This window comes from Myotis brandtii, unplaced genomic scaffold (assembly GCF_000412655.1).
Source record: "Myotis brandtii unplaced genomic scaffold, ASM41265v1 scaffold358, whole genome shotgun sequence".
Lineage (NCBI taxonomy): Eukaryota > Metazoa > Chordata > Mammalia > Chiroptera > Vespertilionidae > Myotis > Myotis brandtii.
In genome coordinates, this window is record NW_005363772.1 from 2,146,242 (window position 1) to 2,165,159 (window position 18,918).

The 18,918-nt window shown below is 38.8% G+C and overlaps 1 protein-coding gene and 1 long non-coding RNA gene across 2 annotated transcripts in view; both read left to right on the forward strand.

The window, feature by feature from the left end:
- LOC102254701 (60S ribosomal protein L28-like) overlaps nt 1–18,918 on the forward strand; it is an 82,985-nt gene that overhangs the window by 54,082 nt on the left and 9,985 nt on the right. The window lies entirely within an intron of this gene.
- LOC106727075 lies at nt 12,529–16,592 on the forward strand. Its single transcript, XR_001363225.1, has 2 exons — nt 12,529–12,620; nt 16,235–16,592. It is a non-coding gene; the product is annotated as an uncharacterized LOC106727075 (long non-coding RNA).

Consider the following 18,918-nt stretch of genomic DNA (forward strand, 5'->3'; position numbering starts at 1 on the left):
ATACTAAACAGAGCAAGTCATGTAAACCAACTCTGTTTTGTTCATCTCACCCATATGGGAATTTGACATATAGAAATGTTGACTTATATAAATTTCTCAGATAAAAATGAATTCTTAGAATCGGGATTTTAAAGTTCCCTTTCTGGGTATGCTCCAATCTGGCATAAGGCTGTTCATGGACTAATAGGCTCTTTTTCCCAGGAGGCAGAAAATTTGTTTGGAGAGGATCACCATAAACACCTGGCTCTCAGGCCCCTCCTTTCCAAATGACCTTTGACTCTGCTGGTAAAAAAAAACAAATTGATCCCCTTCTTGTCTTAAATGGTTATTCTCCTCTCCTCTTTGAAGTGGAAGTTTTGTGGGAAGCAAGTTTCTCCACTAACCCATTCTTCCTCCGTGTTTGTAGGTACTTCCTCCTACTCTTAATAGATTCCTGAAAGTGTCTCTTAGCTTGGACCCTGACTCCACTTGGTCCTCTACAGCTGCATTTCTATGGTCCAGAGTAGGCATTTTCTTCCCTGCTTGGTTAGAAGAGTTGATGAGGACAAGCTAATCCACCATCTTATCCTTCAACTAGAGTCCAACCAAAAGCTCTGCTATCAGATGTTCAGAGAATGAGCTGGGTTGTTGGTAAGATCTGAGTTTCTTTTCTCTATTTAACATTCCTCCTGGACTTCTTGGCTCTATACTGCCATCCTTCATTATCTAACCTTGTGTAGCAAGTCACCCAAACATTTAACAGCTTAAAACAGCTAATATTATCATTTCACATAGTTTCTGAGGGATCTGGATTAGCTGGATGGTTCTGGTTCTGGCTCTTGCATGAGGTTGCAGTCAAAATATTGGCAAGGGCCACAGTCTCTGAAAACTTGACTGGGGCTAAAGGATGTGCTTTCAAGCTCATTCATGTGACTTTTGGCAAGTAGCTTTAGTTCCTTACCACAGGGACCTTTCCATTGGGCTGCTCATGACATGACTTCCCCCAGAAAAAGTAATCCACTCGATAGAGATAGAAAGGAAGATAGATAGGTAAGTAGGTAGATAAATAGGTAATCTCCCAAGATAGAATCTGAAATTTTTTAATAAACTAATCTCAGAAGTGACATATTGTCACTTTCTGTCTTATGCGATTGGTCACATAACCCAACCTTGGTACAATGCAAGAAAGTACTATACAAAAGTATGATTACCAGGAAGTTGTGGGTCCTTGGGGGCCATCTTAGAGGCTGCCTTACATACCAGCTACCCTTCTCTTGACTTAAATGATAGCATTCAACTCCTAGTCTAACCTCATGATCTTTGTGCTGGTCAGTTCACCAGAATTTTTTAAGCAATCTCTCCTCTCTATTACATGGTGTTTTCCTTACCGGCAAATATTTGTCCACTAGCAACAAACATTCTGGTGTTATGGTGGATTTTTCTACCTTTTGTTCCTAAATGTCTTCATTTCGCTTTAAGTTAAAATGTACTCAAATACAAAGTCTCATGGATTCCCCAAGCTGGTCCCCAGATCTCCCATCTCCCTATGCAACCTCACTGGCTTATGGAAACATCTCATTCATAGCTGGGCTAAGTGCTCCAATCCCCCCTACAAGGTAAAATCACTTTCCTTAATGTAGTAAAACTCAGCATCTTCTAAGGGCCAGTGCAGAGGATTAGAAGAATGGCTCATACAGTTCTCTCTCCCTTCTCAGGAGTGCCTTGCTGATTATTGCTTTTTGCCACCATTTTGTGTTGGAGCTTTGTGGCATCATCTCCGAGACTCTCACCCATTTTTTCTCTTTATAATCTTTAAAGCCTAACATATCTGTAACTGTCAAATAAGCTTTTATGGAAAGGCTAAACAATTACAAAGAAAGATAAAAAAAAATAGTTAGAGCATCTAGCTAACAAAGTAGTTGAGAGACTTTTGTCTTACACTTCTCTCTGAAGTGCTGGTCCACTCTTCCTAGCTACCTCCTTGCATCCACTTGGAAAAAGGCTTTTGTTAACCCCCGCCAGTAGGACTCACTTTCCCAGACACCTAGATTCCTTATCATCTAGACAGAATGGAGACAAAGCTTTTCTCTCTTATCTACCTAGAGGTCACCCCTACATTTCCTCTGCTTCAATAATTGCCTCTTCTCATGAAGGCATCAGAAAAGACATCACCCATCTGTTAGGGGGAAAACTGCTTCCAAACCCCAAGAACCATGCCTCTGCCCTTGTCATCCTTAATCTGATGACCATTTTCCAACAAGCATAGTAACCTGATATTCACCTAAGTGATGCAAAAACTGAAAGTTGTTTTCTGACAACTACTACCATGATCAATTTTTTAAATTATTGATGTAACTTCAGTTCAATTCAGTCCATACTGAGAGGATAATTCCCAGAGCAAATCATAAAATGGCTACAACAAACGCTTTGACAGAAGGCTTTTTTATATTGTTTCTCCTACTAGGATAGGCAGTAAATTTAATATGACATCCTTTCAAAAGTGAGATGTAGATTCCAAATTCATTTCCAGTTCCATGGTCAACTCTGACTTCATAACTCTGGTTTGCACTAAGTACAATGGCATCTAGAACTTTCAAAAGAGGCTGAAGGTTCTGGACCACAGGCTTCAATCACAGGGTTCCTCTTGTTGTAAAGAGTGACCCTCGGGATGTATCTTTCCTCTGCACAATACCTGTCATTTAAATCACATACTTTAACTGTGTCAGTATTCTTTGTACCTGAGATGGATAGAAGCTTTCCTTCAAGGGCCTGGAGTACTGTATTGTGAGGAATGATAGGGTGGCATCCATCATGAGTAGCAAAGAGTCTCTATGACTGATGCAGTTGTATAGCCCAAGTGCCATGAATAGGCTGTGCCCACTCTAAAAACATTGTCTAGTTGGTGGGTTCTGTTATCGTCCATGTTCTTTGACCATTAGCCCATCTAGGCCAAATATGCAAGATGCTCAATTCCAAGGATCTATTGGAGAGAATCTGCATTCCCTCCCCCAGACCATGAAAGGTCAACAGAAAAGAACAGGAAAAACATTCTCATTTACACCCCTTTGGGTGAATTTGTATTTTAAATGGAAAAGATTGAAATCACACTTAAAAGAATTAAAAGAATTTCTGAAGTTGCTACAAATATCCAACAACGTACACTAACATGAAACAAATCATTTTTGAAAAGAGGCTCAAGAGGACAATAGTTTCTCTTAAAGTAAGGGGAGAAAACCTCCTGACATGATTTTATAAAACACCACACCAAATATTTTAGGCATTCATGAGAACTGGTTCTGGAAGCTGTGTAAAGAAAAGACATATTCTTTTCCAGCACCCACATAGCTCTAACTACCCTCCCTACAGTCTCCAGAGTTCACATAATTGGCCCCAAAATTTTCAGATGCTTGAGCCAAGTCCCTGGAGTAAAATATCTGCCATTTACATGTTCTTTGCTTCTTTCAACCATGTCTCTTTTTAAATATCTTACTTGCTTCTTTGTCTAATAAGTAACCTTAGTGATTTATGAAATCACTGATTTGTTTCCCTCTTTCAGGATGAATATACTCATCTTTTACACAAAGATAAGTTTGTGGGATATGCTAGCTTATTCAATTTGGGTCTGATTTGTTGCTAAGTTAAGGATCTTTACATGGGTATATGTGGGTGACAGGAAGGAAAACATCTTTCTTTACACTTGAAGATGAGACGGAGTTAATAGTAATTAATGATACATCAAGTCTCCCTTTAGGTAACTAGCTAACATTTAAAGAATAAATAATTTAGTCAGGCAATTTTTGAATCCCATGAATAGTTGCTAAATACCTATACTGTTCATTGTATAGACCTTGGAAGTTGTAAAGAATCCGTTATCGCTGAAGAGCTTGCAACCTCACAAAGAAGGTAGGCACACAAGTATAATTTCCCATTTTTCTGTGATAATTGAGTAATATTGCATTTTGGCTAAATGGGCAGGCTCACATCCTCAAAGAAACATGTTTTTAGAACTTTTTAATGTAAGATAAACAATTTTCTCATCTACAAGTCTAAAGTAGAAATGGAAAAGGATTTGGGGGTTTATACCTGGGACACCAACAGTCATGCTTTATGCAGAGTATTTCACAATGTATGAAAATCACTCAGTTGGGTTATCATGATCCCATTTTACACATAAAGAAATTTAATCTCATAAAGATTCTATTCTATTCCTTTAAAGCCACATAGCTAGTAAAAGTTAGAACTGGGACTCAATCTCAAATATTTGTATTCCTAGTTCCGTTACAGCATATATCCAATTAATTCTTCTCTATATTTATATAAGCATCTTCCATACCCAGGAAAGCCCCACACGCAAGGGTATACAATTCAGTAACTCCATTTCCTACACTTTTATGTCTTTTCTTGAGAAAGGGAAATGACTTCGTGAAGTGATTGCAGTTACCTGCTCATTCTCAAGCTCCACTGAAGAGACGAAGAGAGAGAAATGTCAGAGAGAAGATTAGATTAGACATCAGACTCGCACTATTAAACACGACATACAATAGGTTACTGGTGATGGTTGTGCAATGTGCTCGAAGGGTAACTAAAAACAGGACAAACTCTCAGCTGCTCAGGGAAGTTTTTAAACATAGTTTTGCCTGAAGGTCAGAGAGTAGATCCAGTAATTTCCAAATCCCTATAATTACATGATTTAGGAGAAATGGCAATAAAAACCTCTATTTTTATCCCAAGTGGAAGCAAAACATTCAGTGTCCAGGTTGATGGTCAATAATGAACAGAGTGAATTTTACTTTGTGTGACCTTTTAAAATAGAAACATTTATCTCATACTAATTTTTTGGGGTTTTGCTCTTGTTAAATTCTCGAGTTGGAGACTTGTGACATTTAACCCGGACTATTTGGTGTTGTAACAGCCAACATTGCCCGTGAGGAAAACAACTTTATACTTCAAAGACAAAAAAAAGAGAACGTGTTCAGATACAAAATTTTCACTACCATTTCTTATCATCCCAGATACATAGAAAACCTACTATATTAAGAGTCTGTGCTGGGGGCTGGGAGGGGCCGGGGAGAGGTCAATGGGGGGAAAAAGGCAATAAATTCTTTATTGTTTAAAGAGTCTGTGCAAGACACCAGGGAGAATATAGAGAAGGATAAGACACAACACTTGTAATTGAGCCAAGGGTAGCAAGTTTATTGGGATCCTATTTGATTCATCAAATGGCAAGGAATCTCTGTGATGCATTTGCAGTTCTAATTAAAACTCCCTGGAGTCATTTCTTTGAGTCTCAGCCCTAATTCACTTCCAGACAGCCCTGCAGTTTCAGGTGATTTGTGTAGCGTCTGCAGACTGTGGAGGAAACTCTTGGCAATCAGATGTCTGGTTGAAATACAATTTACAGATCAAATCAGAGATGAGGCACAAAAGCAACTCCGAGGGAAGAGAGGGTGAGATGCCCTTTAACCCTATACTCCCTACCACATGTAGGCACTTGCTAAATACTTGGTAACTAAATAAACTGTGTTAGATATGGAGGCTACAAAGGTGAGGAGCACATGATCCCCTGCTATGGAAGGTCTCCTCTCACGCAGGACAGGGACACACAAACAACTTTTAGCAGGATAGACTTGCCTGTGTTGAAGCCATGAACCATTCCCAACTTGACCAGAACAGAAGTCACAGGCACTGCATTAAAAGCGGTCATGAACCCCTGAACTTTGTTCATGTAATTCCTGTCTGCTCATCTTGCAATGTCAACCTTGAACCTCCTCACACATCAATGCATCTCATTCCTGACCCATTTGGCTTTACGTCTTGGTCCTGCCTGTTGGTGTCTAGCTTGACTTGGACTGGTGACCTCAGTTAGAACTGCTTACCTTGGGCACTGCCCCAGCAAATCTGTAGGAGAGAGCAATGACCCTTAACTCGCTAGGCCATCTGCATTAAAACGTGGCTTTGCTATTTATTAGCTCCTTATTGTGATCTCGGGCACAAACATAACTTTTTTGTGTATGCTTCAGTTTCCTAAGCTCTTGAATTAGCATTATAATAGTACCAAACTCAATATTATAAAGATTGAGTTAATACTTCTTTTTTTTTTTTTTAATTAAATCTTTATTGAGCATTATTATAAAGATTGAGTTAATACTTCTGAAACACTTGAAAATGTTCCTGGCACATAAATTCTGTATTAAATAAAGTTTACCTCCATTTGGTTTCCTCTCAGTATTGTTTCTTTAAGCTGCAGCTAAGATGGCCACATGACCTAACAAGTCCTTGGACACAACTAGCTGGCCAAGAGCATGGAGTGAGCAAAGGTAAGAAGGTGGGGAAGTAAAGACTGTCTCTTTAAGAGTGCCATCTGGTTAAAGCACTGAGCTCAAGGGGCTGCATATATAGTAGCAGTTTTAAAAGGTTAAAAAGACCAGGTTTTGGAGTAACTTGAATACCAATATGGCGAGCTTGTAATCTATCCTGTGTGCCATGTGACATCACAGGATTGGTTCAGTGCTCCAGAAAGAATTCTAGTAGTAGGATGAACAGGAGGCTAAGACATAGTGCAAGCAAGAAATTATTTTTTTCCAAAAGTTGCAATGATCTCGCAAATGATAACAAGCCATGAAACTAAGGTGGTAACAATAACAGCAACATGGAGAGAGAAAATGCTAAGATAGTAGAGACTATCTGGAAGCAAAATGCAGAAAAATTATTTGTGTGTCTATGATATGTCAGGTAATCTACAAGGTGTTTTGTAAACATCTCATTTAACTGGCACAATATTTAGGTTGGGTAAATAATGGGTACTTGATTAATTCAGATGAAGAAATGCAGGGAGTTAAGCAATTTGCCTGAGGTCACAGTTCTAGAAAGCAGTAGAACAGGGATTCAACCCAGTCAATCTGGTTCCAAAGTCTGATCTTTTTTTCACTGATTAACACGTTAAGCGCCCAGTCAGTCCCCGTTGTCTGACACTATACTTTCCGTGCGGAAGACAAAACAGGCTGGGCGCTTAACGTGTTAAGTTCATGTAGGAAATGAGAGAAAGGAAAAAGCTGAATGGTCTCCCCAAAGCTGGAAATGCAGTAACCCAGAGGAGAAAATTTGAGAGAGAAGAATTTCAGTTGGAAGGACACGACCCACAGTGTCAGATGCTGGTAAGATCAAAAAGCATGAGAACACAGAAAAGGCCATTGGAGTTGTGCGTAGGAAGGCTACTGGAGACCTTCAGGAGAACCACTTTAGGAGAGTAGAAGAAGCAGACCTGGATTTAAAAGGGACAGCTTGGTAACAAAGGAAGAAAAACAAAGGGGAAATTAAAATGGAAATGGAGAAAATAGAACATGTTTGTAGGTCAAAAAGAAGTCAAGCCAGCAAAGGTGATTGAGATTTTGTGGAAGGGCCCTGGCTGGTGCAGCTAAGTTGGTTAAGTGTCCTCCTTTGCGCCCAAAAGTCGCCGGTTTGATTCCCTGATAGGGCACATGCCTGTGCACCAAAAGGTCACTGCTTCGATTCCTGGCTAGGGCACATGCCCAGCTTGTGGGCTCAATCCCTGGTCGTAATGAAGATTGGGGAAGATGAGATCACCCATAGATGGGGAGTCTTATCTGGACAAGAAGTCCCTTTCTCTTCAGAGATCCAAGGGACTGCATGGAGAAGGGCAGCAGAGTGAAGGAAGCCCCCGTTGCCTGACCTCTGTTTTCTTAATGAAGAAGATGCAAATAATGACCTGCTGAAGTTGAAGGGCTCCAGGGGCCTCTAAGGGACACAGAGAAGTGAGTAATCCAGGCCCTCCTCTTTCCCTCTTTCCCTCTTTCCTGCCATATTGTTGGATGACCCATGGCAGACATCGAATTCTGCTAGTCTTCCCCTGGTTGGCTTGTGGTTGGTTGTTTTCGCTGGGATTATGCATGAGATGCAGTCGGTTTCCAGCTCTTTAAAGTATTCTCGTCTTCTCCTGGCAATTATGAAATGTCTTTAAATTCCAGGGGAGAAAAAAGTAAAAATTGCAAAAGAGGATACAATTGTAGCAAAATGATACTAGTAAATAAATAAAATAAGATATAATGGCAACTCTTCTCGTAACCATACGGACATAAAGAACCCAAAGCAAGACTTTTGGTGCACCCCTAAAAATGAGACTGCTATCACTTCATTCACCTTTGTCTTGGATGAGTGTTGCATTTCCTAAGCATTATCCTAGAAAAACGAGGGGCATATTTTTACTGTTCCTGATTGTTCCTCACACTTCATTCCCCCTATTGCAAGACAAGAAGGAACATCCTGTGTACTGTAAGTAACAAAAGCACGGCTGTTGATGGGAACAATAATAGAAACATTCCCAGTTCTCCCAAACCACAGGCTGGGCGGACTGAACTTTCAAGAGAAGACACTGAAATTTATGCAGAATGGAATGAATTGCAGCCCACCCCCTGCGAAGCGCCACCCGCACCTCCATATTTCTGGAGATCTGAACGGTCTTGGGGGTTTTCCTGGTGGTAGAGAAAGGGTTGGTGTGCAGCTGCTGTGGTTTAATTCTCACAGTCTGAAGGAAAAGAGCCGAGAGCAACAGCCACCTCACCTGGACACTAGGAGAAAAGTGCGAGAGGGATGCTGAGAGTGAGCCTGCCCGGGCTGCCCATGGGCAATGAGACTGAAAGCACGTGACTGAAAGTGATTGGAATATCCCTTTCCTCTGGTACAATAGTTTTCATCTAAGGATCGCAGACATTTTTGGCACACAGAGAATTTCATTATGTTTTAGATAACAAGTAGAAAACACACACACACACACACACACACACACACACACACACACACACACTTCTCTTTGAACTTCCAGACTCCTGAGAAGACAAACGCAGGCATAAACATAGTTATCATTAGATGTTTATAAAAAAGCAAACAAACAAACTAAAAACAACAACCACAAAACTGACTGTCGAATATGTTTGGGGAATCATTACTATATTAAAGGCTCTCAGGAATCCTTGTCACTTTGTTTCACTCAGTTCAAACTGGAATGCATTTTGGTGACTGCTACTCTACACAATAGTTAGAGAGAACTTCATAATTTCAAAGACTTATCTCAAAATATTGACGGAAAATTTGTTTTCAATTTAGATTTAAAAGATTTTTTTTATATAAAGGACTATAGAAATCAGTTACTGTAGCCCTAACTGGTTTGGCTCAGTGGATAGAGCATCGGCCTGTGGACTCAAGGGTCCCAGGTTCGATTCTGGTCAAGGGCATGTACCTTAGTTGCGGGCACATCCCCAGTAGGAGGTGTGCAGGAGGCAGCTGATCGATGTTTCTCTCTCATTGATGTTTCTAGCTCTCTATTCCTCTCCCTTCCTCTCTGTAAAAAATCAATAAAATATATTTAAAAAATAAAAATAATAAAAAAAAGAAATCAGTTATCTGTTTATACCAACACCTGGATTCAATTTAACTCATTTTTAACAGAAGAATTATACTTTTTATGTTTAATATGGCCACGGTGCCTAGCACAATGAGTGCAATGAACACTCACTAAATGTTTGATGTTTGACTGATGATGCAATTTCTCTGAACCCCAACTGTAATTCACAGGCATGATTTTTGTGGATACGAACCAAGTCCACAGGAACTGAATCATATGGGCACAAATGGCGAAGCTATAGTACTATCAGGAACCTCTAGCCCTGTTGCCTTTGAATAAATATGAATAAAGGTTTAAGGTCTATGCGTGAATAAATTATACAGGACACTTTCATTTATGAGTATAATAAACAGAATTGGAAAGAACATGGGATATATTTTTAGCCTGTGTTTTCCCTTCTGATGTGACTGATGGCTTGATGCTTCGTGTTTTTAAAAAGATGTTTTCCTTTCCTTTGAGATTTTTATGGGTTCCTTTCAGTTAGGAAAGACTGCTGCCTCCTGTGGCACACAGGTCCGTAGAAGCTGCTTGTGGACCTTGGCCTTAGGGACGTAGGCGTTATTGTGTATTCTACGATGATTTTTCAGGGATATGTAACTTGCCTATAAAAATATGCCTGTGGGCTGACTCTTGGCAGTTCACATTTTAGTAAGAGAATATATTTAGTAATATCTGAATGTCTAAACAAGTAACACATAAGTGAGCTATTTTTAAAAACTGGGTGACAAAAAACATTGGTTGTTATTGCCACCTTTTCAATGTTTTTGGCTATTACTAAATATCAACTTTCAAATTTATGTTTTTAAAAAACATTTGAGAAGCATGAATTTGAGTTAGCTCTGCATTGGCCCCATCGTGAAAAACAAATAACTCAAGTCCTTCAGTTGGAAAATTGGTGACACTGAGCTAGGCTTGTTGAGTCAATATTAATGCATATTGACTTAGGTTCTTGGATTCCAATGTTGAGGGATAGCAGTGATATGAGGGTTCTCATTATGGTCTCCTCTTTTCCTCATTAATCCAGTTCATTTAATAAGTGTGTACAGGGAGTACTTAGCATTCTTAGCTTTGTTCTGGAAGGATACAATGACAGCATTGAAGAGCGGGAGAGCATTAGCTTCGTTCAACAGGTGACGGACGGCCTGTAACTTAGAAGTGAAGGGAACCAATGCAAGCAAAGAGCGTTGTAATATAACCCGGCATTCAGAGGTATGGCCATTAATACTTTATGGAAGGGGACACACAAATTAATCAACCCACAAATTAAAAAACCCAAATGAATAAGTAATAAGCATATTTGGAAGGTAGGTTGGAGTCGTGGAAACTTCATGCATTGAATCCAAGCCCTACCATTGTTACTTAATCCCTTTTAGCCGATTGCCTCCATTTGTAACGTCGGGATAAGTATAGCTGCCTTGCAGGTTGTTGGAAAAATTAGACAAATATAAAGTGCTCAGTAAATGGGGACCGTATGATGAATATTATTTCATGGCAAAATCTCTGTTGGAGTTTCACGGCTAGTCACTGCTAATGGTCACACTCAAAAAGGCAGGTTAGATAGTTCAGAGCAGCCAAGAATGGCCTTGTCCCTGCAGAGGTAAGACCTGCGTGAGCAGTAAATTGTAGACAAGAGGGAAAAGGGAAAAGCTTGGTTTAGAAAGAAAACTTTATTTGATCTTATTTAAAGTCCAAAGCCCCGTGGGTAAAAGAACAGGGGTTATATGAAAGTAAATCTCAAAAGGTTACTGATCATAAATTCCTAACTGGGCAGATCATGGTGGGTGGTCACTTCCCAGGCCTGTAACTTCTTTAGTGAAAGGTTATAAGCCAGCCTTGTCCATTGTTCTTGTGCATCTACTAGGTTAACACACCTTTGAAATGCCAGGATACCCTTCAAAGGGGGTATTACCTCGTAAGAGAGCACGTAATCTTGTTAACTACCCTGTAATCCAATCCCTGCCTTGCTTTCTCCAATCTTCCCCTCCTTCATTTCAAATGCATATAAGAGGAGCTGCAAACCTGTTATTCTCTGGAGCATTTGAGATCTTGCTCCCTAGCATATGTGATTAATTTGCCTCAAATAAACTCATAAAAATTCTCTACAGGTTGATTAATTTGGCTCAAATAAACTCATAAAAATTTCTCTACAGGTTTGGGCATTTCTTACGTTGACAGCCCCACATGCTAAAGCCACATGGGAGGACCGTAAATCTAAAATCTCTATATTTTCATGGTCAATAGTACAGTACATTGTTCTTAGCACTATGTTTAGGTTGAATTTTAACTTAATTATGGTTATTATGACTAAAATTTCTCTTGTCCAGCGTTGAAAAAGAGCTGAAGGGAGACCTGTGGCAAGACTAAAGAAGGAAAATAATCAAACCACAACAAAACTCATTTGTGACTGGCCATACATTTTGAAAAATATACCGGTTTATCTTTCAATCACATAGTAAGATGAGCACGAGGCCTGGTCCTTTCCCAGACATGATCTCCTTCCACCCTGGTAGGAAGGGTGCATTATTACCTTCCTTTTAACTATGAGGCAATAAGCTCAGAGAGCCTCGCAGAGCCAGGATTAGCACATGGGTGTCATTTACCTTTCCTACTGCTATTCTTACATTTCAACTGAGGGAGCAGCACAGGCACAATATGGAGGCAGGGTACTCCTTCTTGGGAGGGAGATAGGAGTGTAGCATGCAAGCCATGGGATTAAAATGGGGGCTGGATCAGGAGACCATCACATAACCATATTCTAAGATGATTGTCCAAGGTGCTGTTAATTCATCAATGTTGAGGTTCCCAGTGAGACCCCAGAAACATATATCCTGTTTTCTCATTTACATTTTTAGGGGGTGGGGGCTGGGGTGGGGCAGCATTCTTTGGTATTGTACCAATTTCTATGATACATGTGTTTGAGATAAGCAGCTGCTGAATCCTTATCTCCTCCAGCAAGCCTTCCAGGACTACTACCAAGGATGGAATGACTCCCAGCAATGCCACCCACTGTAGACAGGCAAGTCCTGTGACTCCTCCCATTTGTCTCTTTTCCTCTTCAGGGCTGCTGACCTTTCTTTCCTTTTATTCTATGTTGACAATAACATTATCTACACCCCTTTTCTAGTCCACATCTTGTTCGCTGGTTATCTGTCTGCCTCACCTCAGAAAGCAGAACTTCGACTATTTACTGAAACTCTTGGAAAAAGACTGGATTTGCAAACCTGTGAGCATTTTTATTTCAAGCAGGAACCAGAGCTCCCAGGAGCCAGGACAGCCTGCCACAGAAGCTTTGGGATACTTTCTGGACTCCCCGTTTTGCTCTCTGAGTTCCCAGGTGCACTCGGTGTGGTATAGGTCAGGTTGTCAATGACAATGAATTTCAGCACTCTGTCCAGCAGGGCCCCAGCCCCCAAAGCAACTACAATAGTATCTACTCCCCTACCACTGACCAACAAGAGCTTTTAGAGCAGTGGTTCTCAACCTTGGCTGCACATTAGAATCACCTGGGAAATCTTTTTAAAATCCTGATTTCTGGGCCTCATCCTCCAGAAATTCTGTTTCTTTGTTACTGTTGTGGCCCCACCCCATAACAAAGAAACAGAATTTCCGGAGGATGGGGCCCAGAAATCAGGATTTTAAAAAAATTCCCTGGTGATTCTAATGTGCAGCCAAGATTGAGAACCACTGTTTTAGAGGATTGGTGAAAAAAGTTAAGAGAAGAGTATAATATTATTTAAGTATAATTTTAAAGCCTATTTTGCTTTTTTAGAGGACTGGTGAAAAAAGTTAAGAGAAGAGTATATTATTTAAGTATAATTTTAAAGCCTATTTTGCTTTATTACAAAAGAAATCCACATTTATTGTACAATCTTTGGAAAATATTAGGATTTGTATATGATTAATTGATAACAAAGCAGAGGCATTTCTCAGCTGGTTCCCTCTCTCTTTCCCATATTCTATACTCCCATTGAAGGACAAATATGACAACATATCAAAATGTTTCTTTTCCTTTTTCTCTTTTTAAAACTGTATCTTACAAAGGAGTGGCAGATCTAAAATTTTACATAAGAGGGTCTTAGGGGCCATGTCTTACTGTTATAAAGAGAGGGGTCAAGTTGTGAGTTTGTATAGTGCTTGACATAAGACCTAGTGCACACACATTGATTATTCATTTTTAAAAATGGCTCATGAAGATGTTTCAGAATATAAAGTCCTTCCAAACCTCACTCCCAACGACACAGTTGCTGCAGGGGAGTGTGTTTAAGAGATGATTTCATTAACAAGCATTTATTAAATACCTTCTATGTGCAGAGCCATCAGGTCGATTCCAGATGAAAAGAGAGACACACAAACTTTGGTTCCTGCCTTTAAGGAATTTTTAAATAACAAAAGAGACTTTGTTTGACATTTAGGTCACTCTCTACTAAAAATAATACTGTGATGAAATCCCTGTGGTTGAATTCCTTTGCACATCTATAAATATTTCCTTGGGGTACATTTTAGAAGAGGATTTGTAAGGTGTCTTTGATGCTCTTAGAACTTATGATAAAATAATCAGACAAATCCATGAGACATAGTTAGAATGTAATGTATTATTATTTTAACATCTATAAGCTTTAGGTGTTTCTAAAACATTAAAAGTGTATGCACAGAATGCAAGAGTTTGGCTAAAAATACATTTAAATATCTCAATAGTCTAAGACCGTGGTCGGCAAACTGCGGCTCTCGAGCCACACGTGGCTCTTTGGCCCCTTGAGTGTGGCTCTTCCTAAGCCTTAGGAGTACCCTAATTAAGTTAATAACACTGTACCTACCTATATAGTTTAAGTTTGAAAAACTTGGCTCTCAAAAGAAATATCAATCGTTGTACTGTTGATATTTGGCTCTGTTGACTAATGAGTTTGCTGACCACTGGTCTAAGACAAAGTCCAATCATATAAAGAAGTTTCAAGAGTGAGTATTACAGATCCTAATATGATTTGAAAATTAGGTAATAAAATGACTCACCTCTAAGATCTTTGGCTATGTGACCAGCTTTTGTTGTAAACGGTGAACTCTCAGAGCAAGGCCATAAATAGAGCTCAGTATGTCAGAATGCCCCTTCGGTGTCACAAACAAGGATGCAGTGTTGTCTCAGCCTGCACCATCTGGTCCTCATGAAGCTTCAGCAACCTGGAAGACAATGCAAAAATTACATGGGAGGGGACCCCCCAAACTGTGAAGGATGACATAATCGCTTCTTCAGTGGCTAAGCATCTTTCAACTGCAAGATTTGGAAAGTTTTTCATGGTGTTAATATATTTTGTGTTAGGAAATCTGTGTATACTTATTAGTTTGGGTACTTTCAATGGCTGGAATTTGGTCTATTAGAGTTAACAGATCAGTTTTCTTTTTTTTTTTAGTTATAATTCAAAACATGTAATATGTAATGGATTTAGACTTGTGATGTAATTTGAAATTTTATACAGTTGACATCCATATTAGAATAGTTAAGAGATCTTAAAGTTCATTATACTTAGGAGTTTCTTTTATTAGATGTATGGTCTATTTGGTACCAGGAGGGTTTTGTTTGTTAAATCAGACAATCATAGTATTAGAAGAAAATGAGTATTTTAAATTTGTAAATAGAGTTTAAGAGGTTCAAAGGAGTTCATTTACATGTAAATGAGAGGAAACATTAGTTGATGGCCCTTAAATATAATTGAAAATATTTACTAAACTTAGAATATTATTTGTAAATGGAACCTAAGACCTTTATACAAAACTACTGTTTAGAATTTGTACATTTAATTTTAAAAATTCTAAATAGTTTTTTCTACACACAAAACCCTCCATCAAAGATAATTTTTTAAAGAATATATTTTATTGTTTCAGAGAGGAAGGGAGAGGGAGAGAGAGATAGAAACATCAATGATGAGAGAGAATCATCCATCGGCTGCCTCTTAAATGGGGATCGAGCCCACAACCCAGGCACATGCCCTGATGGGGAATAGAACCTTGACCTCCTAGTTCATGGGTTGAGGCTCAACTAACTGAGCCACACCGACTAGGCAAATCTAGGCTTTTGATAACTATTGGGTTGTTTATGTCTAAAGTTTCAAATTCTTTATCCCTAATTAGCCATATACAGTTATCCTATAATACATTCTAAATCTTTTTTTCTGTTCTTACTTCATTTTTCTTATTTTTACTGAATTTTTAACAATCTTGGTCTAGGACACAGATTCTGACATAAGCTGCTTGGCATAATAGAGTTATAGGTAAAAATAACAAATTATTTAAAGATGCATAATTTTCTTCTGCAAGGACATACATGCATGTTTAGAATTCAGAAACTGAAAAGAAACCTACTGGTTGGAAAGTTTGCATATTATTAGGGAGAAAAAAAGAATTGAGATGACCTTATGAAAGAACCACAAAACTAATTAAAGGTGTGTGAAAGAGGCTACATAGGAAAGGCTTAAAGTACTGGAATATTTTAACTGGAGAAAATTGAGGTGAAGTGTCTAAACAAAGTGGTTTGACTAAATTTGGCTTATAAATACTGGTTGAAGTCCTTCCAATAAACTCTCTCTCACCCCATGCCCCGCATTAAAGCAAATAAAGCTGTTTTTATTTTCTCCTCAGCTGGCCTATTGAGTACAGAATTTGAGGGTCTCTGAAAATAAGAAGGGATATCCTATGAATTAAATGCTAAAGACATTTTCTTTCCACTAGAGATAGTGAGAAAAAAAAAGAATTAGCTTAAACTATAGAAAGAAGATTATAGGTGAACATCAGAAAAAAGTTTTAGAACTCAGATGGCAATATACAAATAACATATTACCTTTCTTTCAGGAAAAAGAAACTGAAATACATAGAGACCATCCTTTCTTGGATGATAGAGATGACTATGAAAAAGTGCTGAGAAAACAAAGGCGAAAGGAAAGGAAGTGAGGATAAACAGGCCCTCAGACATCGTCAAGTCCTAGGCAAACATTTAAAGACATCAAATGCAGCCATTTAGTTCTTCTGCATCCTTTGTCAAGGTCAGGTTCCAGGAAAGTAGCTCCTCTGGACCCTTACTTCGCAGTCCCTGCTCTGAGCCACCCTGTCTCACTCTAACTAACTTGTCCCCATCCCCCGGGGCTTTGCTTTTTATTAGATAAAAACCTGCTCATCGGCCAAAGTAGTACTTATTAAAATGTTAATGCTGCCCCTTGGTTGGTATTATCTTTGCCCAAATAGCACATTTACTTTATAATCAGATTCCCCTGATTTATTTATCACTTTACTCAAAGCAATGCCTTTAACAGTAGAACTCCTTGAAACTTCCTTAGGTCCATGTAGAGTAAGCAGATTTTAGAGTCTCTAAATACTCCACATATATTCATTCATCTAACAAGTAGTTATTAAGCACCTCCTATATTCTAGACACTGTTTGGGGTATGGTGACATCTGAGAAGAACAAGATATACAATGTCCCTTTCTGATAGCATTGCATTCTAGTAGAATTTGTAGTAGACAAACTATAATGTCATACAATAAGTGCTATGATGAAAAGACAATAGGCTGATGAGTTAGTAACTGGACACAGTTGGGTGGGATAGAGGATGGGAGTGTGGGAATGATGAGGTGAGCTGGGTTACTATAGCATTTTTCTATGACCGACCCAATCAGGCAGCTTGGCCTCAAAGATAACTGACTTACCTATTCTTCACTGGCAACCTCACCCACAAGGTTTAAAATTTCTCAGTTCTATCCCAATTAGTTTAAAAGACCCTGGGGGAGTACACTCAACAATACTGTATTCCTTTATCAACGTAGATGCTGTGACATGTGGCTGTTCCTTGGGGAGCAGTATTTTGATCTACTTCATATGCTCCCGAGGCCATCTTGTAATGCTACATTTCAGGATTGAACACAGCTGTGCTCGAGACATCATCCAGTCCAGATATTTTCCATTCCTTGGGAGGTTAAAAATAATGATTTCCTTACCCATAAATACGTTCTTTCCCTATAAAATAGGAATATAATAGCCACTTCACAAGATTATGTTGATGAAATAAAGCATTTATCCAGTATAGCACCTGGGGCACAGCATAAAAATAAATATATATTTCTTTTTTCAGATAGTCTTGAAAACATTTTTTAATTTACTAGACCAGAGTATAAAAATATGCTTCAGAAAAATTGCCCAATGGCACCTGCAATTATTTTTTTTTTAAAAAAAGAATATGTGAGGGTATTCATATCTTGGAATCATAGAAAAAGATTAAATGTACCACCTTTTCTCCCTTTGTAATGTATAAGGAACTATTATAATGCTTTGAAGCATTGAAACCGGTTCTACAGATAGCTTTGATCGTATCCACAATAATATTAGCGATTCACATTGATTTTGCAGACTGGTAGTAAAAATCTAGGCTTCTAGAGGAGAGCGAATTTTCCTAAAGTGGTGTCTCATCATACAGATAACGTAGCACTTCTTATCCATCGGTCACCACATTACACTTGAATGGATGTCCATGTAGTCCTTTAACAACTATTTTTTTAAGAACTTAACACATACTGGGTTGTTTATTAACTACTGAAAATCTGTTCATGAATAAGATACCATTGTGCCCTCAAAAAGATTAATGGATGGTGAGACTGAAGAATGAAGTGAAGCATCGAACATTGTATAATAGGAGTACATTCAGTGCGCACTGTGGGAGAACAAAAGCAGCAAGATTTTTCCCCCAAATCTTCCATAACTTAGTGGAGATTTCATTTATTGGAGGTCGACCTTCTGAGGTCACAATTCCACTTTACTTGTAGCATGTGATTTCAAATGTAGCTTTAAAATGGACTACCTCATCATTACCATTAAAGCTTCCTTTTTCCTTTCAACAACCAGAAGTGTGAATATGAATGCTTGATTCTAACCCAAGTATGGTCAGCCACTGTAAGAATCCGTATAATGCAGTCATTTTGTATGTGAAACCTGAATCACAGTTTTGGTAAATAAATGACCACTCCGCAGACCTTTTCTGTATAGGTGAAAAAGTATAAATGCTAAAGAACACCCACCATATTTCCCCCCAGGGAAATCAGATCTCATAAAAGATTTCTTATTTTCTTCCTGAAGTATTTGCATGCAGTGGTTCCTGGAAGCAAAAATCTCCCACTGGACATACCTCTTGTGTCTGATCACCTCCTAAACCATTTCTGTGGCGATTTTCTAGGTGATTACTAGCCTTCCTTACTACTTATTGCATGCTTACATTTCTGGGTTTTCAGGGGTGAAAATTTTGATATTTACCTTGCACCTTTCTTCTAACATCGTGAATTCTCTTTGATCAATTTTCAAGCAGAGGCCCTTCTGATCTCTGTTCATGGATGTTTACCATTTGATGTGCACTAAGACAAAAGGAAAACCATTTTAAAATTCAGCAATTCCCGGAACCACCTAGAAATGATCCATACTTAGTGGGAAGTAACATTATTCAAAATTCCTTGCCTATTTATTAACAAGTAACCTCAGAAAACATCCCTGAAAT